At 40.5% G+C, this 25171-nt stretch overlaps 1 pseudogene; it reads right to left on the reverse strand.

Moving 5' to 3' along the window:
• Positions 1-244: 244 nt before the first annotated feature.
• LOC118667970 overlaps positions 245-25171 on the reverse strand; it is an 84860-nt pseudogene continuing 59933 nt past the window's right edge.

The following is a 25171-nucleotide window of genomic DNA, read 5'->3' on the forward strand; positions in this document are numbered from 1 at the left end:
TACAACTCTCTCTCTCTTTCTCTGGGGTTGGTAGAGCCAGTTGAGACTTTATTTTGGAAAAAACACTTGATTTGGCTTTTAGTTGGGGGCATGGGTAAGAGGCAGTCCCCAGACAGTAAACTCCCTCACCCCAAGGGCGAGTTGAAGATTGGGGCTGAGCCTCAGGCAGGTCTCCTGTGTCCACTGCTCCTCTGCAAGGCTCCTTTCCCACAGGCTCGAGGACAGGAGGGTCTGCAGTAGTCTTTCATGTGAATAAGACATCAGACACAGGAACCAGCTTCCCTTGGAGGGTCTCAATCTCCTTCACAACCACTGTCTTGGAGGAGCTGGTGCTGGTGTAGCTGAAGGAGTCATACCCCTGTCAGAACCCAAGTTGGCCTGGAAGCCCAGTCCATAGTTGAGGTTCCCGTAAGTTGGGCTCAGCACTCCTGAGTAGCCGCTGGTGGCCTTGGTATAGATATTCATGTTCTGCGTCCCAGACTCCAACTCCATCTGGTTCTCCTCGCCCTCCAGCAGCCTGTAGTAGGTGGCAATCTCCATGTCTAGGGTCAGCTTGAGATTCATGAGTTCCTGATACTCACACAGCTGCTGGTCCATGTCCTGCTTGGCAGCCCTCAGAGTGGCTTCCAGCTCAACCACTTTGGCCTGAGCTTCCCACACTTGGCATCAGCAAAGGTGGCCTTCAGGAAAGCCCTCTGGCCTTTGAGGCCCTCAATCTCGGCTTGGAGTGGGCTGATGTTTCAGTTCCTTTCAGAAATCTCAGTCTTCCTGTGATGCAGGTCATCCAAGAGCTGCCCAGCCAACGTTTGCAGTTTCTTATATTTGACCTGGTACATGGTCTTGGTCTTGGCCTGGCTGCAGTTGGCGATCTTGACTAGATCTTGACCTCAGCAATGATGCCTCCAGGTCCAGGGTGTGGTTGTTGTCCATGGACAGCACCACAGACATGTCAGAGATTTGGACCTGCAGCTCACAAATCTCCTCTTCATACAGCTGCCTGTAGAAGTTGATCTCAACGGTCAGTCCTTCCAGTGGGATCTAGCTCTACCTTGTTCATGTAAACTTCATCCACATCCGTCTTGACGAGGACAAATTCATTGTCAATCTCTGTGCTCTTGTTGATCTCATCCTCATACTTATTCTTTAAGTACTCCACCAGCCCCTGCATATTGCCAAACTCTGCCTCGAGCCTCAGTTTCTCAGCTGCCATGGAAGGTTGTTGATGTAGCTCTGAATATGTTGTCCATGTTACTGTGAGTCATCTTCTCCTGCTGCAGGAGGTTCCACTTGGTCTTCAGAATCTTATCCTTCTGCTCCAGGCTCCGCACCTTATCAATAAAGGAGGCAAACTTGTTGAGGCTCTTGATCTGCTCCTTCTCCTGGTTGCACATAGACTGGGGTCCACCTCCAGCTTCAGGGGACTCAGCATGCTTTGTTTCACTTGGACAACTGCGATGCTCCCCATGCTCCCAGCCCCGCCATAGCCCCTGTTCCGATTCGTGTTGGTGCGCAGGCAATCCGGGAGCCATGCCCACCCAGAAAAAGGCCAAGGAGCTGATGCAGGTGAGGGCCCACTTGAGTAGGAGTGGCTGCTGAAGGCCCGGGGGCCAGGGATAGACACCGTAGGTTTTCCGGGTCTCCCTTATGGAGATGGTGGAGGTTGGAATGGAGGCAAGGGGGCCAAACCAAGCAGAGACTTGAGGAGACAAAAAGCTGCTTGGTAAAACTCTCTTGAACACTTAATAAACTTGTATTTAAATGGAGTCAGTGATATAATCTGGTAATTGAACAGACAGTTATCTTTGGGACTTTTCTGCTATATTTCTTTGCTTTTCTTTCCTCACATATTCATCACAAACTCTCTTTTACTTGAATTAATGTTGGTAAATACATTGAATCCATCTAGAACAATAAGTGCTTTTATACTTTTAATCTGCTATTCCCCTGAAGCATTTTAATCCATCCATAGGTTTTATTGAGCTTTATTTGATCAGTTTTTAATCTTTTATAGTTTAGGTTTTAAAAGCAATTGGCTTATATAACCAACTAGAGGCCTGATGCACAAAATTTATGCAAGAGTGGGCCTTCCTTCCCCCAGCTGCCAGCACCGGCTTCCCTCTGGCACCCAGGACCCAAGCTTCCCTCGAAGCCCTGGCTAATTAACATATTACGCTTTTATTATTATAGATAGGGCCCTGAATTTTGGGACATTCTATTTTCTCTTTCATATCTTCTTATAATCAGTAAATTCTTTCCTGATATTATTATCTTTTTTTTCTGGTATTTACATGCCAGACTCGATGAAAAATAACCAACATACACACAATTTTTCCCCAACCTCTTCTCTTAGAGCTCCCTGTGCAGTACTCAGTTGTTTGTTCTCCAAATTACTTCATGTAACTACTTACCGAATATTGTGCCAATGAAGAATAAGGATGACCATATTTTTAGCCTCTGATATCAGTTTCCTTGCTTTCTGCTATGTGACCACTAGGCCAGTGACATATGTTAAGTGTTTATTATGGCAACACAGTAACATAACATCACCTGGAAGGAATTCTGCATTAATTAGATAGATTTCACTGTGTTAAAAAATTCACTCTGAGATATCAGTGGCTTAACACAGCACTGATCTATTACTTGCTAATACTGGATGTCCAAAAAGCATAAGGCCCTGTACAATGTAGTTATTAACAGACCCAGGCTGACCTAGGCTCTTCCATCTTATAATGTCACTATTTCAGCGTATGACCTCATAGCTGTTTCAGAAGGGGAAGAGGAAGCTATCTACCGGCTCTTAAAGGTCAGGGAGGTGGGAAATACAAAAAAACAGAGAGGTATTTGCTTAGTAGTAAATATCTCTGTGGAATACAGAAGGGCTCTTACTTAATATTAGACTAACATAGGAGACAGAAGATATTTAGGGATTAAAAACATTACTGACAAATACTATATGATCAGTGATTTTATTTCTCCTTTTCTAAGAGTATATTCTTATATCAATAGTAATATAGAAAAAGTTCTCCATATTTAGCATCATACATGCTCTCCCTCCCCACCCACCCCAACTTCCTTGGGATTAAATAATAGCAAACAGAATTTTATAAAATATTTCCATTTTTATCTCTAAAGTTAGAGGTGGTGGAGATAAGTAGAAGGAAGACTACATCCTCTTCTAAGCTATTTCCTCCTCCAGTTAAAGGAAGGATAAACTTTTAGAAGCAATTTGAGAGGTAATCTCATTCAAATTCCTTATTTTAAAAGGTAAGAAGAGAGAGAGAGAGACTGACTTACTAAAAGTTACCCCACTAGTTATTGTCAGGGACTGTGAAAAGTCTAAAATGTTACCCAACTCTCAGGCTAACAAGCTTATGTCCCACCACTTCACAGATGTTGGTAGAAGACATGATACTGCTGCATCAGAGACAAAATACTTCATTACTCAAAAAAAAAAAAAAATAGCCTGCATTTCATGTTCATGTGAGTTGTTTCTCTATGTTCCCTGAGACCTGTGCAGGTGGGCCCAGATGAGCACTTGCACACACAGTGAGTTGTGTTACCGGAAAACACTGAGCTCGGGACTGGGGGAATTCACTACTGGAGAAAGGCATTACCTCATTTTTCAAGGCTGCTTACTGCAATCATGACCCCGATAAATGACCCAACCTGGGCCATTAGGGCCTTTCATTTTTGGCATACCTAGCATGAATGTGGAGACATGCTTGAGCTTCCAAAAGTTGGTATCAGAGTTAAGACTAGAACCAGCTCTTTAAAAAATGTTTAATATTTTCTTCTGATTGATAGATTAGCATTAGGATCAAATCTATTGACCCTTAATTATTTAATTTATGATAAGACTTAGTCAAGGACCAACAAATTTGTGCCAGCAAATCCTGAATTACAGGAAATTAGTCTTTGGAATATATTATTATTTTACTTTTAATTTATTCTCACTAGTCAACAACATTTATGAATCTCCTACTCTATGCCAGCTGGGAGTTGGGGGTGTGGGTTAAACAACAAATTAGAAGTCTTGACCTCACAGTGCTTATAAGACCCATGCATAAGAAAGTGAAAAACAAAAATGAAGAAGCATATGCTAAGAGTGAAATGAGAAGAACAGAGTATAAGTTTATTGGATCCCAGAAAAGTTTGGACATTTCTGGCTAGCTGTGGTCAGGAAGGATTCATGGATCAAATGGAGAAAGGAAAATTGTTCTTAGAGAAGGGGGAGAACAATGAGTTCTATCACTCTTTATATTCTCTCTGATTTTAAAAGTAAACATTAAAAGATACTCTTTAATGGCAACCATATAGGAATTTTTCTCATCTGTTTTATTCACTGATCCATCTTCAGTTCTTTGAAAAATGCCTTGCCCATGTTAGAAACTCATAAAAACACAATCAGTAAATGATGGTTGGAGGTGTGCATGGTTTGTACTACTTGTCTTTAACATTTATCTTTTACACAACCCCCACATTCATACAACATACAGTCCATATATAGACAGTTTCCTATTCACTGAATTGGGTCTTTCATATGGTTCTGATGAAATATAATTTCAGCTGCAATGTAATCTGATTCTGGCCCTTGGGAAAAGGACCTGATTTTAGTGTGGCTGTAGAGGGAGGTTTTTTAGCCAGCTCCAAATCTTCCTCAGTGTACCCAAATCTTCTTACTCTCTGAACTAAGGGACCTCTTATGCTACCAGTGGCTTGGAACTTGTACATTCACATAGTGATTTTTCACCCAGCCTAACTTACCTTTTCATTTACTACTCTCTGCATCCCACTTCTTCCTCTTCTCACTCTTAACTGGAGGCTTAGGGTTGTGGAGGCTACGTAAGTGCTGATGCAGAGTAGGACAGCCTCCTTTTATCTGGCGCCCAGTGCATATTGAGCCCTGCAGGCAGAGGTTTAAGGACTAGAGAGAGCTTCAACACCCATAGGTAGGGGGTGGGAAGGGGACAAGTCTGAAATTCTATAGTTTCTTGGGACATATGGCATTTCTTTCACCTGTCATTAATGCCTGACATTCCCACATGCCTGGAAGGATTTTTTTTTTCACCATGATGCTTGGACCTGGAAGGGCAGTAGTACCAGAACTATTATTATTATTATTATTATATACTAGTAGCTATATATAATAGCTAAGTAGCTATATAGCTATTTATTAGTTTTTATTCTTATGAGGATGAAACAACTTTGAAGTTATGTATGTTCAGCTTTTCAACATTTTACTTTCAAATATATAATCAGAAAAATAGATTACCTATATTTTGTTTTTGAGCCATATATATTATGTCTACTACTAATGCTAACCATGTAATTTTATAGTGAAACTTTAAATTGGTTGAAGATAGTCATAGCAATAATTAAAAATAAGAAAAAAAAGTAACTTAGTAACTACTGGGATACTTTTGGAAGTATTTTCCATATACATTATAAAGTGGTCCATTTAGAAATAAGGTCATTAAAATAAATTGCTAAGTAAAAGTGTTCTAGATTATAGAGACCTTTTCCCAGATAATGAGTGACACATTTTCACATTGCTCTTCATAAAAATTTAATTTTGCTGATGCCTTATGGATCTAGTTAATCTGACATTTTATTTTCTATGACTTTTATTTTCCTTAGAAGTAAGCTATTAAACTAGATGTTATGCTGAAAGACTCATTCTATAGAAATGTCCTTCAGTTTAAAAATCTTGCTATTACAAGGATATAGGTTTCAGAAGAGAAAATAAAATGAGCAGCCTGAGAGGAATACCAGATGGTCCAGCATTGTACAGAGAGAGCTGTGAAGCCAGGTGTAATTCCAGGTGGTGCTTACTAGGGTCACAATGGAAGGAGGACTGGAAAAAGGATTGCTCTGTCTGAATCTTTCATGTTTAGGCTAATTCTAGTGACTCAAGCTTGTTAGGTCTGTGCACAAGTTGGGAAGATGGAAACCTAAACAATTTAGTTTCGCTGTTGGATATACTCTGGCCCAGGTTACCTAGAGGCCAGCCAAGCTGTAGGTGGAGATGCTGACTTAGTGAAATATTATGATCTGGCCCAAGAGTTTTCACTAAGTATCAACTTTCCCACTTCCATATGTTGGCTAAAAGCTTGTAACCATGACAAAAGTCAGTGCCTGAAAGTATCCCTGGTGTTGTCGTCTGAATGCTTGTTCCCCCCACCCCAAATTCATATACTGAAATCTTAACCCCCAAAGATGAGGTGGGGCCTTTGGCAGAGACCTCACAAATGAGATTTAGTGCCTTATGAAAGAGTCTCCAGAGAAATCCCTAGCTCTTCCAGTTTAGAGGATGCAGTTGAAGTCACCAGCTAAACCAGAAAGAGACCCTCACCAAAATGTCACCCTGCTAGCGCTCTGATCTCAGACTTTCCAGCCTCTAGGACCGTGAGACATAATAGTTTGTTGTCATAAGCCACCCAGTTTATTGTATTTTGTTGTAGCATCATGAATGGACTGAGGCATGAGAGAAAATAAAAAGTTGACCCTTGATATTTGTTAATAGTGCTAAGGAATTATGAAGCATATAATGTAGTAAAATAACACGAATCATTCATTCATTCATTTATTTATTAATTTATTAGAGGCTCAGTGCATAGAATCATGCACTGGTGGGGTCCCTCATCCTGACCTGTGCCCTCTCACAATCTGGGATCCCTTGGGGGATGTTGGCCTGCTGGTTTTGGCCCCATCCCCATAGGCCTGTGGGGATCTGGCTGAAACCGGCAGTCTGACATCCCCTGAGGGATGTAGTAGTGTACGAAGCAGCAGGCAGCTGGGGAGGAGCCCGAGCCTGGGCTGGGCACCGCGCAACTCCCACTCATGCCTGGCGTCTGGTGCCTGACAGTCAGTTGAGTGGCACTCCCGCTGTGGGAGTGCGCTGACCACCAGGGGGCAGCTCCTGCATTGAGTGTCTGCCCCCTGGTGGTCAGTGAGCATCATAGCAACCGGTCAAACAGTTAACTGGTCGAAGGATCGACTGGTCAGTTAGGGATATATATATATATTCCATTAATTATTCACTGGTCTTTAAAAGTACCAGATATTCTACTGGGCCTTGGAAGAGACAAGCAGATTAAAGACATAGTCCTAGTCCTCAAGGACCTTGTGATTTAGGTGAACAATGATTTTATTCCTTGAGATTTTTGTGTACACAAAAAGGGCTACTTACTAGTATGTGGTACTGGGACTGCCAGTTCTTGGCTTTAAACATGTGGCTTACATACCTTCTCAACAGGCCTTTGTTAGCCAGTGTGCTAATGTACAATGCAGTAGTGTACAAATACAACCATGGTAAAGTTTAAAAATTTCTAGTGTGCTTTCACTGGAGGAAAGTAGGTTTTGGCATGAATTCTTTAAGTTTACATACTCTCCCCAATACTTCACTATTCATTTACACCATTTGCTTTAATGTAAGAACAGGTTTCATAGTGTATTGGGAGCAGTGGTGGGAAGAGTAGGCTAGACATCCTTCCCATTCCCCCTGCTCAGCAACAAAATTACTATTGTTATGGAGAAAATGTTTGAGAAAAAGCTTTCACAGAACTTATCTCTAAAAAAAGTAGAATTACATTTACGTTAATGGTGGACTATTGTCATGATGCTGGTGATTCCTGAAAACTGAGAAGGAAAGAGAGTTCCAAATTGTAAAGAACGTGGCTAAGATTCTGCCAGTTCTTTGTAATGGGTCTAAGTGGAGAAAGCTATAAAGAAGCACAAAATACACACAACAAACCATTTTTACAGATTGTAAAAATGAAAGTAAAGAGAGAGTGGAAACAAAACTGAAGTTTAGTAATTAACAACTATTTGTTCTTTAATCACTTTGGGAAGGCACTGTTCTAATCACTGCAGGGATACAAAAATGACCATGACTGTTGACCGCTGCCTTAGGAGTTGGTGGTCTCTGGGTGTGGGAGTATGGCAAGTATATATATCTGTAGTACACACCATAATAGGTTGAAGGTTTCTGTGACAATGATAGAAATAGAAGGTCAAAAGGCTCAGGAAAAGAGAGAACATCTGGTTGGATATGTGTTTGGGGCTTTAGGGCACAATTGAGATTAGTGAAATGGGATTTCTGCTGAGTCTAAGATGGATGACATTTAAATCAGCAGAGACTGCAGAGGTGCAGAGGTGGGAAAGCATGAGGAAATGTCCCATACCTGTATCAGAGAATGCAGGGCATACTTTGAGGAGAAATGGCTGATAAAGCTAGAAAGATTGTATGGCCAAAGATTACAGACCTTTCTTATTTATGTCTTTCTTTTCTCTTATTTTTACTTATCTTGTTATTATTATTTTTTATCTTATCCTTTCCCCTCCTCATACTTACAGGGAAAAATCTGTCTTCCAAACAATCACATTCTTTAGTAGTAAGGTCATTAAATGTGTTTTAACCAACTGTCTATTATTTGTGATTTTTCAAAAGTCACTGAAATAATATAGTATGCATAAGTCTCCAGTGTAGCAAGTCTTAGAGGATAAAAATAGAGAAACAGGAATAAAAGCAAAGCTTTAAATATATGGATGTGAAACCAGGTGGTTTTCCATGGCAACGTTTCCCCCACAGGCTTACAGTTTTGATGCATTGCCTTTTAACTTGTAGTGGATTAAAGATAAAACCTCAGAGTTGAAACAGATTAGTAATTAGATTTTTCTAAGTTTCTTTAAGGAAGAAGTAGGCTACTCTCTACTTGAGTTACTTTATTTTTGGCTTAACTCATAGTTGTTCAGCTTTGAGACATTTCATGTTTAGATTAAGCATGCCTTTGGGCAAATTTGATTTTTATCAGAGTAATTCCCAACCATGTTACATTCACAAAGTCCGAGGTATGAAAGCTTGTTTTTGATCACTGTCAATAGGATCACATTAGTGTTTTTTATTAATTTTTAAAAGTAAGCTCTTGGACAATGTAATTATTATTCTATCACAGATTAGTTATGATCAAATATTTGCTAATCCTATCTAATAAAAGAGAAACATGGTAATCAGCGTATGACCACTACCCTTCCCATTGGCTAATCAGGGTGATATGCAAATTAACTGCCAGCCAAGATGGTGGCTGGCAGCCAGGCAGCTGGAAGCTAACATGAGGCTTGCTTGCTTCAGTGACAGAGGACTCCAATGTTCCCCGCCAGCCTTGCTGGCCTTCGAGCTTGCAGTTTGAAACATTGTAACAAATATAGAAGCTAAACAAAACCCCAGAAACCAGCTTTCAGCCTGCCCGGATCTCAGAGCTGGAGTTGATACTGTGTTTCGATTGTAGAACACAAACAAACCAGATACCTGCTTTCAGCAGCAAGGCCTAAGAGCTGGAGCCAGAGCTAAAGCTGGCCCAGAATAAAAAAGAAAAAAAAAGAAAAAAAGGAGCAGTTGGGAGCTTCAGTCACCCGCCAGCCTGAAAACAGCCCTCAGCCCCTCACCCAGACTGGCCAGGAACCCCAGTGGGGACCCCCACACTGATCCAGGACACCATTCAGGGCAAACTAGCCGGCCCCCACCCATGCACCAGGCCTCTATCCTATAGAGTAAAAGGGTAATATGCCTCCCAGCACCGGGATCAGCGGAGCCACGAGGCCTCCCAGCACCAGGATCAGCGGAGCAGAGAGACCTCCCGGCACAGGGATCAGCGTGACAGGGGGCAGCGCCCAAACCCTCTGATCGCCCTACGGCTCTGTGTGTGACAGGGGGCAGTGCCCCAACTCCCCTATCGGCCCTACTCTGTGAGTGACGGGGGGAGCTCCTCAACCCCCTGATCTGCCTGCTCTGTGTGTGACAGGGAGCGGTGCCCCAACTCCCCTATCGGCCCTACTCTGTGTGTGACGGGGGGAGCTCCTCAACCCCCTGATCTGCCCTGCTCTGTGTGTGACAGGGGGCGGTGCCCCAACCCCCCAATTGGCCCTACCCTGAGCGTGACTGAGGGTGGCATTGCAACCTCCCAATCTGCCCTGCTCTGTGCATGACAGGGGGCGGCGCCCGAGCTCCCCAATCGGCCCTGCTCTGAGCCCGACCAGGGGCTGCTCCTAGGGATTGGGCCTGCCCTCTGCTACCCGGGAGCAGGCCTAAGCCAGCAGGGCATTATCTCCCGAGGGGTCCCAGATTGCGAGAGGGCACAGGCAGGGCTGAGGGACCCCCCCTTCCCCCCTGAGTGCATGAATTTTTGTGCACCGGGCCTCTAGTTATAATTATAAAAAGCCACACATGATTGGAATTGTCAAAGTTTGGTTGTTACTTTTGTGGTTAATAGTAAACCCATTTTCTATTCAGATATTTACTTTATATGAGTTTGATTTCTTTATTTAAAAATAATTATGGAAATACCAAATTAGATGAATTTTTTGCATCATGGAATCTGTTTTTTAAACAAATTTTTACATGAAAAGACATTGTCAGTGTGTTTCTAATTTTCATTTTCTAAAATCAACAATCCTTCAGCAGGCAGCTAAACAGGCATAAGCAGAGCAGGAAAGATGGGCCAGGTACATAAGGTTACCAGGGCAAGAGTCCCAGGTGCTTATCAATGGCCAAAACTAGAAGTCCTCCCAGCAGCACGCCCTTAAACATTAAGGAGATAGCATCTAGGGCCGGTGATGGCGAACCTTTTGAGCTCGGCATGTCAGCACTTTGAAAAACCCTAACTTAACTCTGGTGCCGTGTCACATATAGAAATTTTTTGATATTTGCAACCTTAATAAAACAAAGACTTATATTTTTGATATTTATTTTATATATTTAAATGCCATTTAACAAAGAAAAATCAACCAAAAAAATGAGTTCGTGTGTCAGCTCTAACACGCGTGTCATAGGTTCACCATCACTGATCTAGGCCTAAGCTGTGTTTCTTTCAGTTCCAGGACCAGAAAAGCAGCAAAATCTGGAGAAACGATGCTATGGCTGACATCAAGGTCAGCTGCATTGACTAATGACCCACTCCCCTGGTGCTGACCAATCAGTGGAGACTAAGACCCTGAAGCAACACACCAGGAAGGCTGATGAATAACCTTGACAATAATCCACATTTTCCTTTTCTTTGGTTCAGTGAAGAAAATTTAGTTATTGAGATGTTACTTCAGCATCATGTTGAAACCGAAAATTTTTCATGATTGTTCAATTATAATTGTTAAGCCCGATATTGTCTTTACAAGAGGATGCTTCTGTCCCAATGCCTGTTACTGATGTAAATGACATTAAGTGCACTCAGACTGTCTTCACTGGAGGACTGAACAAGTGTACATATACCTTGAATTCATACAAAAAGTAATTTAATGGATAATGTACTTGTCTACACCAGGAAACAGACTCACCAGTTAACACTATCCATCCTGGGGGAGGTCAGTTGGATGTCTTTTTAACATTAAAAAAGATAACTGTTTTGTCCCTTCAGATGAAATGATCTTCTCTCTTTGACAAACATAAAAGTTCCTCTGCAAGATAAAATTAGTCAATTAATTTTCCAAGATTAATGCTCTTGCTTAAAGAATGGAAGCAATTTATCATGATTTGTTTCCTAGATTGCATTTCCTTTTCTTGCCAGACATTAGGTTTGTTTCTGAGGAAGAAATGCTCAGGTTTAGTGTAGTTGCTAAACAATGTACTTATAGCTTTGAGTAGCCCCTTTTTGGTTCCTTTGCTGAAGGTGGAGTGCTTAAAATTTATAAGAATTATTTAAATTTTAAAATTAAGCATGTTTAAGCATGAATTAAGCATGAGTAAGGGTGATTAGAGATCTAGGCAGATACCAAGTTCATAGCTATAGAATGACATTTTTTGTTGGAAGAATTTTCTTAATGCAATAATACTCTTAGGTGACTGAATTCCCTGGAGGCTATTTTAATGATGTGCATGTGGAAAGACTGGCCTTCTCAGAATTTCAACCATACAGTGCCCCACCTTGTATTGTTGAATCTTAAGATAAAATTTCTGGAGTTATTTTGTTTGCACTTAAAAATCTCCATCGAATTGACCTAGTGACTTACCAACTGGTTTATACATTTCATGAAATAAATCTGCATTGTAGTTCTAATTAATAATGTTTTTAAAAACTTCAATTTTGTACATACTACGTTTTCACTTTTCATTTACAGAATACTTTTTTATTTATAAATAGAAAATATAATAAATAAGTGATGAGATTTTAGAATTCATGAAGTTATGGATTCTTTAATTTGCTATGTCATTGTTCACTGAAAATAATTTAAGCTGGATCCTTTATCATTTGCCTTCTGGAATAGTACACTCTGGCCTTCTACTCTAGCTTTTAAAGACTGTGTTTTATTTTGAATTTCTTATTGTGCCCAGCACAGGATATTGCATATAGAATACATATTGTTGAATTGAATTAGTGTGAAAAAATTATGTTCAGCTAAAATTATTGTTACTTTTTTTATAATGGATACTAGAGGCCCAGTGCACGAGATTCGTGCACTCGTGGGGAGCAGGCCTAAGCCATCAGTCAGACATCTTTAGCGCTGCCACAGAAGTGGGAGAGACTCCTGCCAGCACCGCTGCACTTGCCAGCCATGAGCCCGACTTTTGGCTGAGTGGCGCTCCTCCTGAGTTGAGCGTCTGCCCCCTGGTGGTCAGTGCACCTCAATAGTGAGCAGTTGTTCTGCCATTTGGCTGATTTGCATATTAGCCTTTTATTATATAGGATATTTAGAGGAGAACAATGGGCTCAACTTGGGTCAGCATACTTGGCTACTCCAGACTAGCCATTCAGCTTCTTATTTGAAGTGAACAGTTGAAGGTACTTCATCCAATATTACATATTGGCTACAATATGGGAGATCACCTGGTGTTTTGTGAAAAAAGGAAGCAATACATATTTTGGATGTATGTTGTTCTGGGTTGCGCTAGTGTTTCTGCCACATTAGTATAGGGGCAAGGCCTGAGCGTAGTCTGATAATTTATCAAATCACCAGAAGCCCGTTTTTATTGTGCTCACTGGCTCGGAAATTGCAGCTGAAATGACTTACATGCAGTTGGATAATTATCCTGTTTACCAGCCTGTGTGCAGCATACATCTCTTGGATATTATAGCATTTTTCAATGTGGAATGTGAGAAAACTAAACAACAGTACTTTAAACAAAGATTGGACTTGGTGTTTGAGCACTTATGATATTCAGTGTGGCAAATAATATCTTTGCTTTATCCTATTTGATAAGGCTGTTGAATTGATGTATTTTTCATGTCACTGTAAGAAAGGTTTTCATGGTTCTCTCTCTCTCTCTCTTTCTCTCTCCCTCCCTCTTTTCTTTTTTCTTTGTTCCCTTCTCAGTAGCTTTGGAAATATGGCTTAAAATAATAAAATTATTTAGTTTATTAAGATATGAGAAAAGGGAACTTTTCAATTTTAATCTCAGTGGCTAGTAAATCAATGCTAAAAATATACTGAAATTAGAGGAGAAAGTTAAATTAATGAGCCCACTTCTCTCCTGAATAGGATGAGCCCTCTAAATATGGTAATTGGCAGTGTAAGTTTTTTTCTTTTTAATTTTTAAAAGTAACTTCCTGCTCCTTTATTTCCATGTTATGCTTTGATGGAGAAACTGAATATTGTCATGAACTCGATATTTAAAGAAAAAATTGTCCTAGATAATAGTCAGCCAGTTGAATTCTGCCCTATTAGTAAAGTGTGTAAAATAGAATTATATTTGTTTGGACTTCCACATAAAGACACTTTGTTTTTGCAAACACTGTGGAGCCAATAGGGTTCAGCTTTTGCACGTAGATGGATTAAACACAATGGCTGGTGAAAACAGCTTGCACAGGCTGCTGTCAAGCCTTGCAGCCAATATAGATATCTTGTAGCCAGATAGAAATGCAGTCTGGGCATTGAAAAATATTAAAACACTTAATTTATAGAAAGTATTTGTTTCATTTGGACACATACCTGAAAGTCTCTTATGACTTTCCTATTTCCTTTTGCTTCAGGACATTGAAATGAACCTGACTCAGAGACAAGATATGCATATTTATATGTTTTATAAGAACAACTAACCTTGAAGCAGGTCAAAATAACTTGGAGAAGGCTGAATTATGCTTATTTTTAAAATTCCTGGTAGTCTTTTATTTTTTGAAAAATGACTTAAAGTCCTTGTGAGTGAAGAGCTTTCAAAAGGGGCATTTATTAATGTGCTCAATATATTTACGTAGGACCAAATGTATTTTATACACAGCATATGTTCTAGATTTTGAAAATGTTGTTAAGCTTTTTAAGTATCATTTTACTGGCTTTGGAAGACATGTTCTCAGTAAATAATTTAATTTTGTCTGAAAAAAGATAGGAAAGATGAATAAAGGAAGCGTACTGAAGTGTTTTCAGTGTACAGTTGTTTTCTCAGAGTTCTCTTTATTAGAGTTTCAAATAGTATTTCTGTAAATCACAAATGCAGTGATAATTGATTATAATGATGAGTTTTAGTTATTGCTACATATTAAAGAGCCTCTTAATCATTAAAGAAATATTACAATTAGATTAGTTATGTGTTTAACACAATTTCTCCTTTTAGCTTATATCATTCACAAAGATGCCTTTCAAATTCTCTTATGTCTGGGAAAGCTGGAAAGGGCTGGTTAAACATCCCTAAACTTAGCTCATGCTAGATTGAAAGGGACCCTCTTCGCTCTCTCTAATGGCTTCATCTGGGTCATAATATTTTGGAAACATGGGTCTGGATACTGGCTGAGTCTATTCTGATCTTGTCTAGGTCTTGTTTTTTAGTTATACAATTGGTGAGTAACTTTATTACTTATTTATTTATTGAGTTTATTAGGGTGACATTGGTTAACAAAATTATACAGATTTCAGGGGTATCTGTAATAATAAAAGTGTAATATGCTAATTAGACCAGATGGCCAAATGACCTTCTGGACATCCTTCCAGATGACCTTCTGGACGAAGTTGGGGCTGCGAAGGCTGAGGCAGCTGCTGTGGCTGCGAGGGCCAAGCCCCTTGCATGAATTTCATGCATTGAGCCTCTAGTAATTCTATAATACCTCATCAGATATGTGCAAAAAAATGAAGCTAAACCAACCATCTTTTTACACTGTATGCAAGAATAAACTAAAAATGGATTAAAGACTTAAATGTTAGACTCTAAACCACAATGGTCTTAGAAGAAAACATAGGCAATAAAATCTTGAACATTTATTGTAGCAATATATTTTTTAGATATATCTCCTCAGGTAAGGGAAACAGAACAAAAGATAAACAAATGGGACTACATCGAACTAAAAAGTTTTTGCACAGCAAAGGAAACCATCAACAAAATGAAAAGACAGCCCACTGAGTGGGAGAACATATTCAACAATACTCCTGTTAAGGAGTTAATATCTAAAATTTATAAAGAACTTATAAAATAGATCCATAGACATGGAAGTAACAGATTGACGAATCTCAGAGGGAAGGTGGGAGTGGGGGGGGGCAGGAAGAGACTAACCAAAAAACTTATATACATAACCCATGGACACAGCCAATAGTGCTGTGAAGGCCTGAGGAGGGGGCCAGAGTGGGAGGAGGGTGTCAACGGGGAGAAAAAAGGGGGACATCTGTAATACTTTCAACAATAAAGATAAATTTAACAAAGAAACAAAAAGAACCTCAACAGCAAAAAACAAAAGAAACAAAAATCCACACACCAAGCCATCCAATTAAAAATGGACAAAGGACTTGAATAGACACTTCTCCAAATAGTTCATGCAGATGGCCAGTAGACAGATGGAAAGATGCTTAACGTCACTAATCATTAGATAAATGCAAATTAAAACCACAACAATGATGCCTAGTTCTAAGAAACCAGGTCTTTGGCCCAGTTGGATTATCCTTTACATTGGTCTCTCTATGCATCTGCCTCCTTCCCCCCTTCCTTCCTCAATACATCCTTTACAACTATTTCTAAAATATATTTTCATTTGAGCCACACTTCTGCTCGTGAACCTGCCATGTGTTCTTCTCCCCTCCCATCTCTTTTCTGTTACCATCCAAGTTTGGAATGGTGGTCAGTGGAGCACAGAAAAGAGTATCAGAGGCAAAAAAAAAGGGAGACGAAGGGATGAAACAATTCAAAGAGATAAATTTGAGTACTTGGACATTCAGGACAAATTATTTCTAATTCAGTTAGTTTGTAGTATGCTGCAACTTGGAAATACTGTCTTAAGAATCTCAAAATGGTTTCTTTTAGTTTTCAGTATGAACTGGACTGATTTCCTTTGTTAAAAAATTCTGGATTATTTTGCTTCTTTGGAAACCAATGGAAGATGATTCAGTTAAAATGTGTTTCAATATTATTGACATTTTTATTTTCATTTATGCATAATTATTTTGATATCTAGAAAATGAAAGATAGTCAGAAACTATCCCCTAGGTGGCTGGGAAGCATCATTGCACTTTTAGGACTCCTATGGCAGTGCCCTATGGAGCACAATAGATTCTGAAAAGAGGTATGAATTGAGCAAGACAAAATTGTGAGCTTGGAAAAGTTTTTTTATTCTCATCACATTTAACTTCCTTTATGTTACTTCACTTTACTTTCCACCTTCCCTGCAATATCTTGTCATCTCTCTCAATTTCCTGACTTTTAATTTACTCTACTGAACCTCCTCTCCTAAAAAAGGGAGGCTAAACTTTATCTAATCCTATGTATGTCAACTCTGTTTATTTTTAAAACCCTGTTTATTGTAAAATAAAAGACAGGTATGGAAAATCACCCAAATCAATATATGGCTTAAGGATTTATTATAAGGTAAGCATCACCCAGCTCAAGAAATAGTCACCGAGAAGCCCCTTCTATTATGTTCTATTCCAACTATAATGCACTTCTGCCCAACTTTAGTTTAGATATATATAGTGACTTCTTTGCATTTTTCTTTTTATAGTTTTATCACTCAATATGTATCACTAGACACTCTAGTTTACTTTTTAAATATTTCTTTTTTTTATTATGAGGATGAAAAACATATGACATACAATTTTCCATCTTTTTTTCCATTATAGTTCATATGCAATATTATTCTGTATTAGTTTCAGGTGCACAACATAGTGATTAGACAATCATACTTTACAGAGTGGTCCTCCTAATATTTCAAGTACCCTCCTTGGCTCGTACATAGCTGGTACAATATTATTATTTTTTCCTCTATTGACCTCTCTCCCTGGCCACTCCCACCACCAGCAAATGCCCTCACCCCGATAGTGTCCATTGGTAATGCTTATATGCAAGCATGCAAGTTCTTTGGCTGATTTCTTACCCCTCCCTCCCCTGCCTTCCCTCTGAGGTTTGACAGTTCCATGCTTCTCTGTCTCTGGATCTATTTTTGTTCATCGGTTTATGTTGTTCACTATATTCCACAAATGAGTGAGATCATATGATATTTATCTTTCACTGATTGGCTTATTTTGCTTAGCATAATGCTCTCCAGTTCCATACATGCTGTTGCAAATGGTAAGAATCCCTTCTTTTTTACCGCAGTGTAGTATTCCATTGTGTAGATGTACCACTGTTTTTTAATCCACTCATCTGCTGATGGGCACTTAGGCTGTTTCCAAATCTTAGCTATTGTAAATTGTGCTGCCATGAATACAGGGATGCATATATCCTTTCTGATTGGTATTCCTGATTTCTTGGGATATATTCCTAGAAGTGGTATTACTGGGTCAAATGGGAGTTCCATTTTTAATTTTTTGAGGAAACTCCATACTGTTTTCCACAGCGGCTGCACCAGTCTGCATTCCCACCAGCAGTCTGCATTCCCACGAGGATTCCTTTTTGTCCACATCTTCGCCAGTACTTGTTGTTTGTTGATTTGTTGATGTTAGCCATTCTGACAAGTGTGAGGTGATACCTCATTGTTGTTTTGATTTGCATCTCTTGGAAGATTGGTGACTTTAAGCATGTTTTCATATGATTCTTGCCCTTCTGTATATCCTCTTTCAATTAGTGTCTATTTAGGTCCTTTGCCTATTTTTTGATTGGGTTGTTTATCTTCCTTTTGTTAAGTTGTATGAGTTCCTTGTAAATTTTGGAGATTAAACCCTTATCAGAGATAACATTGGCAAATATGTTCTCCCACGCAGTGGACTTTCTTGTTGTTTTGTTGATGGTTTTTCCTGCTGTGCAGAAGCTTTATATTTTGATGAAGTCCCATTTGTTTATTTTCTCCTTAAGTTCCATTGCCCTAGAACAGTGATGGCGAACCTTTTGAGCTCGGCGTGTCAGCATTTTGAAAAACCCTAACTTAACTCTGGTGCTATGTCACATATAGAAATTTTTTGATATTTGTAACCATAGTAAAACAAAGATTTATATTTTTGATATTTATTTTATACATTTAAATGCCATTTAACAAAGAAAAATCAACCAAAAAATGAGTTCGCATGTCACCTCTGACATGCGTGTCATAGGTTAGCCATCATTGCCCTAGAAGCTATATCAGTAAAGATATTGTTATGACAAATGTTTGATATTTTGTTGCCTGGGGTTTGCGCTAAGGTTTTTATGGGTTTCCATCTTAAATTTAAGTCCTTTATCCATTTTGAGTTTACTTTTGTGTATGGTGTAAGTTGGTGTTCAAATTTCATTTTTTTGCATGTATCTGTCCAATTTTCCCAACACCATTAATTGAAGAGACTATGTAGACTCCATTGTATGCTCTTGTCTCCTTTGTCAAATATTAATTGAGCATATTGGCTTGGGTCAATTTTTGGGATCTCTGTTCTGTTCCATTGGTCTATATGTCTGTTCTTGTCCCAGTACCAGGCAGTTTTGAGAACAATGGCTTTTTAGTATAGCTTGATATCTGATATTGAGATCTCTCTTACTTTGTTCTTCTTTCTCAGGATTGCTGTGGCTATTTGGGGTCTTTTTTTTTTTTTATTCCTGATGAATTTTTGGAGAGTTTGTTCTAGGTCTGTGAAATATGCCATTGGTATCTTTTTTTTTTTCATATATTTTTTATTGATTAAGATATTACATATGTGTCCTTGTCCCCACGTTACCCTCAACTCCCCACCCCCCCACTCCCGCTCATGCCCTCACCCCCCCGTTGTCCATGTCCATTGATTAGGCCTATATGCTTGCATATAAGTCCTTTGGTTGATCTTTCCCCCTTACCCCCACCCTCCCCTACCTTCCCTCCAAGTCCCGACAGTCCAATCAATGCCTCTCCGTCTCTGGATCAGTCCTTGTTCATCAGCTTATGTTGTTCATTATATTCCACAAATGAGTGAGATCCTGTGGTATTTATCCGCTCTCAAGTTCCATCCATGCTGTGGCAAATGGTAAGAGTTCCTTTTTCTTCTTCCTCTTCTTAAAGAATACCTTTCAGCATTTCATATAATGCTGGTTTGGTGGTGATGAACTCCTTTAGCTTTTTCTTATCCGTGAAGCTCTTTATCTGACCTTCTATTCTGAATGATAGCTTTGCTGGATAAAGTAATCTTGGTTGCAGGTTCTTGCTATTCATCACTTTGAATATTTCTTGCCAGTCTCTTCTGGCCTGCATGGTTTCTGTTGAGAAATCAGCTGACAGTCATATGGGTACTCCCTTGTAGGTAACTGACTGTCTTTCTCTTGCTGCTTTTAAGATTCTCTCTTTATCTTTTGCTCTTGGCATTTTAATTATGATGTGTCTTGGTGTGGTCCTCCTTGGATTCCTTTTGTTTGGGGTTCTCTGCGCTTCCTGGACTTGTAAGTCCATTTCTTTCACCAGGCAGGGGAAGTTTTCTGTCATTATTTCTTCAAAAAGGTTTTCAATATCTTGCCCTCTCTCTCCTTCTGGTACCCCTATAATTCTGATGTTGGTACGCTTGAAGTTGTCCCAGAGGTTCCTTACACTATCTTCATATTTTTGGAATCTCTTTTCTTTATTCTTTTTCGGTTGGGTATTTTTTGTTTCTTTGTATTTCAAATCTTTGACTTGATTCTTGGGATCCTCTTGTCTGCTGCTGGATCTCTGTAAATTATTCTTTATTTCAGTCAGTGTATGCTTAATTTATAGTTGGTCCTTTTTCATATCCTCCATGGTCTCACTATACTTATTGAGGGATTCATTAAATTTATCGGCGGTTTCCATAAAATTCTTGAAAAACCTTATAAACGTGGCCTTGAACTCTATATCCAATCGTTTGCTTTCCTCCATTTCTGCCATTTGTGACCTGTTTCTTTGTCTCCGCATTTTGGCAGCTTCCCTGTGTTGATAGAGTGGCCCTGTGCGCCAGGTGTCCTGTAGGGCCCAGTAGCTCAGCCTCCCCAGTTACCTGGGGTGGACACTCTTGGTGCACTCTTGGTGCCTTGGTTGTTGTAGAATCACTGGGAGGAATTGACCTCCAGGCCAATTGGCTGTGAGAATCAGCTGTGTCTAAAGTGGGAGAACTTCTGTGCTGAAGACACTCTTCTGGGGCAAGACTTGCTTCAGTGGGGCTTTGGTGCTCACTGAGTCTGCTCCCTGAGTGTGTCCCTTATGGATCTGAGGAGTTGCAGTCTGGATGGACCCCCTCTGACCACTGGGTACAGTGGCTCCTGGATCTAAGGAGGTGCTAATTCAGCCTCTGCCTGAGGCCACACAGCAGGAGCCACGAAGAGGCTCAGCTGTGAAGCAATGCAAGCCGCTGCGGGGCCTTGGGCCTTCTCTTGGAAGTTCAGGGTCTGCCTGGCTCAGCTGCAGTTAGGTACATTCACATGCAAAAGCCTCTGCCGAAACCTGGGTGGGGCGGGGTCTCAGGGAGTCAGAGGGCGGAGAAAGCAGCTATGGCCGATTCTCCGCCCGGAGTCGCGCGTCTCAGTGTCCCGGTAACGGCTGCAAGCACCTCTGAGGGAAAGCCGCCCTCAAGTTCGCCCGCTGCTGGACAGACCAGCCTCTCCCCGTATGAGCCCTGGGTCCCCAGAGACTTCCCGGAACCGGAGTTCAGAGCAGTCGGGAGTTTGTGATTCAAAAAGACAGCCGCGTCCTCAGGCGCCACCCCCTTTCCTCGCGCGCGCGAGCCGCAGTACCTCTGCACTTCACCTCCGCAGCGCCTCTGGCTCTCAGCGTGCTTTTCTTTCCTTCTAGTTGTAGAATTTACACTCAGCCAGCCTTCCTGTTGTTCTGGATGATGTTTGCTCAGTCCTTTGTGGTAATTTTCAATTGTTGTGTGAGGTGACAATTTCCCGGTGTTTACCTATGCCGCCATCTTAGTTGCTTCTCCTCGCCATTGGTATCTTAATGGGAATTGAATTGAATCTATAGGTTGCTTTGGGTAATATGGACATTTTAATGATGTTGATTCTTTCAGTCCATGAACACAGTATATTCTTAAAATGTTTGATATGCTTTTAAGTCTTTTAAAAAACCTCTATCTTTCTCTTCCATCTCTTTTATTTCTTTTCTAGAGGCCTGTTGCACGAAGAGATTCATGCAATAGGCCTTCCCTTCCCTTGGCTGCTGGCACCAGTTTTCCTCCGGCACCCGGGACCCAGGCCTTTGCTCTGGCTGGGCTCTGGCCAGAGCCACCCTGGAGCCCTCAGGCTTCGCTGCTCGGCCGGCCCCGGGGCCATGATGCCTCGCTGCTCCGCCTGGCGCCGGGGCCCTGTGGCCTCACTGCTCTGTCAGACCTGGACCTCGGCCGTGAGGCCTCGCTGCTCCGCCTGGTGCTGGGGCCATGTGGCCTCGCTGACCACTGGCGGGGGGGCGTGTGGCCTAGCTGCTCTGCTGATCCGGGGGCCATGAGGCCTTGCTGCTCTGTCAATCCTGGGGCCGTGTTGTGGGAAACTGTTTATTGCCTTCACTATCTGATAAGCGCAGACAGAGAACCCCCCGAAGGCTGGGTGCCTTTGAAGCCCTAGCAAAGGTCAGAGCTAGGTGCCACCTCTGTTTGTCCAGACAGTGGTAGCTGAAACTACTCCCCCATTTATTATTATGTAAATCCTTGCTGATGGGCTAGTCTGCTTGTTACTAGGGGGTCACCTGCCTAAGGGCTATGCTATGGGTGCATCCCGGATCAATAAAAGCTTGGTGAGGCCTGAGCACGGAGGAAGTCCTTCGGGACTTGGCCCCCTGGTCCCCCAATATTGCAAAATTATCTCGTGTCTTTTTCTCTCATTTGTTGTGCGGCTCCTCTTTCAGATACCGAACCCTACTCCACGCAGAATGTGGAGGGAGTCTTACTCGACACGTGTGGCCTCGCTGCTCCAGCGATCCTGGGGCTGTCAGGCCTCGCTGCTCCGCCTGCCCTGGAAATGTCAGGCCTGGCTGCTCTGCCTCCCCAGGGCCGTCAGGTTTCGCTCCACCACTTGGAGCCCACGTATGCAAATTAACCGCCATCTTTGTTGGTGGTTAATTTGCATATCATGCTGATTTGCCAATGGGAGGTGTAGCGAAGGTACGGTCAATTACCATGCTTGTATTATTAGCTAGGATGGGGTATCTGTTAAACACCCTGGGAAGTTTGATATGTAAAATTTCCCACAGTCTGGATGTTGATGATGCTATCCTTTTGGTGCAGTTCAACATGTTTCTTTGTCATGGATATTTCTTACACATTGGCAATTAAATTCAGAGGGTTGACTTGACTCACCTTGATTCCTTTGACAAGGCTATACTTAGTCTTTGTTATAGTTTTGGGAGGTACATGTCCAGTTTTTCTTTTTCTTTTGTAGTTTAGCAACCATTGATGTTTAATGCCTATATCAATTATTCATTGGCAGTTATAAATAGAATTTTTTAATTTTATCATTTCTTTTTTCACTTATTAATTGGAATTATATATATAAAAGCCAAGCAAACCAAACAACCAGAATGACTGATCACTATGACATGCACTGCAGCTGGCCAACCTCCCTGATTGGGGGTGGGGCTGGCTGACCTCCCGCGGGTGCCCCCCCGCACCTGCTTGGCCCTGATGGGATGAGTGGGGCCAACTGGACAACCTCCTATGGCCCCTCACCCCGGCCAGCCTGGCCCTGATTGGCCCCGATCAGGACCGGTGCTGGCCAGTCCCCACCCATGCACGAATTCATGCACCAGGCCTCTAGTAAATTTATAAAGAGAAACTTGCTTTCATCTCCCATTTGACTACCTTGCGGATTACCAGGAAAAGCTAGATGAACTCATGAATTTGGACATACTTGATAGGTTTCAATTCATTCAATTTGTATCATTGCTGAAGCTCACACACTATATAGTTAATTTTAATTTAATCCTTATGTTACTAGAGTCAATTTTTTTACTAAGGATGACTTCTTCCATAACTGAGTCTTTTTTTTTTTAAATATGTGTTTCACTCTTCTTTCCTCTTCTATTTTCTCCTAAGAATATAAGTGGTTTTATTCTATTGTAGAAAAATAAGAAAACACAAAAAATTAAAAGAAAAAACTAATGTATTCCCTCCACCAAAATTAACCACTGTAACACTTTAGTAAAAAACCTTTCAGAATTTTCTATGCATAATTTATAGAAATAAAATCTTGCTCTTTATTTTATTTCATGATATCCTTTTAAAAACCTATGTATGATGAATGTAATTCCATGTGAATAAATATAGACTGAATAATCACTTTTAATGAATGGATATAAATTAAGGGATATTTGGATAGTTTCTATTTTTTTACCAAAAATAATGCTATAAAAATAAAAATAATGCTATAATAAATACCTTTGTATTAAATATGCAGGACATTTTCTGACCTAACTATCAACTTAGAAATTTCTGAATGGGCAGTGGAATACAAGACATTGCATCTGCCTCTCCTCCCAGACAACTGAGGTTTTACTATGGGCTTCCGTTGCTTGTGGTTTAGCTTAAAGTGGTAAGATGAGTAGTAGCAATCAGAATTCTTGCTCAATTATTTGGAATTGTAAACTAATAAACTCTGCAAGTAACTAATAGCTTAAGGTGGGGGATTTAGCAGCCATATTTAATCATCTGCAGGCAGAAGGTTACAAAGAAATAATGGGTCTATAGAAAGAGAATAAATGGAACATGTGGACAAAGCACCTACTCTGTGCCAATCACTGTTTTAGCTTCTTGGGCCACATCAGTGAATAGAGCAAAGATCTCTGCTTTCGTAAAGTGTATATCCTAGAGGAGAGAGACAATCAATATTTTAAATAGGCAATATAGCATATTGGAGTGCTATGGAAAGAAGAAAAAATAGAATGGAATGAGGGAGATAGAAACACAGGTTATGGGGATGGATGCTATGGCTCTTATGAGACAAAGAGAAAGGCACTGTCTTGGTTCTGACAATGTCCTAGTTACTAGTTCCAGTTTGCATGAGTTCTGCCCAGTCGTATTCATTTATAGTGCTTGGTTTTGTGACATTTAGGTATCCTTTAATAAGTCTTTTAAAAATATTATTAAAATAGCTTTTAGGGAGAGACCTTTGCTCAGCCTTCCTGGTATTTGCCTTCAGTCAAGATTCTAAATAACTTGACTTGGGAAAGAAAAGGAGCCACCTCACCTTTTTTGCAGTTGACAATGCTTTTTGGGTTCCTCTAAAGTGATGGCTGTTTTTGGAAAATAAGTAGCTGCCCTTTGGAGTAAAAGGGAAAAGACAGGAATGCAATTCTGCCATCCCCAGATCTGTATTAACTGGTAGACTAATAGAATGTTCCATTAGCCACATGGCCCATTGAAATTTATAAGTAATTACAGAAGGCACTGAGCATGGGCAGCTTTTTTTTTTTTTTAATCCTCAACTGAGGATATTTTTCCAATATTTTTTAGAGAGCATGGGAGAGGGAAAGACAAACAACAATGTGAAACACATCTATTGGTTGCCTTTTGCAGGCTCCCCAACCAGGGTCTGGGCCTGGGAGGAGCCTGCAACCGAGATACATGCTCTTGACCAAAATCAAACTCAGGATCCTTCAGTCTTCAGGCCTATGCTCTACTCTGAGCCAAACTGGCTAGAGCTGGGCAGTTTTATTAAGACAGTATTGGTCCTTGGACCTAAAAGGCCCAGAAAACTTTTCAGAATGTGTGAGGCAAAAAATTGAAATTAAAATGATACTTTGCTTTTTTATCCTCAAGGTTGGTTTTCTAATTGTAAAGCTGAATGAACAGAAAGCAGAAGCCCATGCAAGTCTAAATGTTGCTTTTAAAATCCTTTTCTAATGTATTTGTGAATTATAATAAAGGTGACTATATATTTAAAAATATTATTTAAATAAGT

The sequence above is a fragment of the Myotis myotis genome, unplaced genomic scaffold (assembly GCF_014108235.1).
Source record: "Myotis myotis isolate mMyoMyo1 unplaced genomic scaffold, mMyoMyo1.p scaffold_m19_p_1, whole genome shotgun sequence".
Lineage (NCBI taxonomy): Eukaryota > Metazoa > Chordata > Mammalia > Chiroptera > Vespertilionidae > Myotis > Myotis myotis.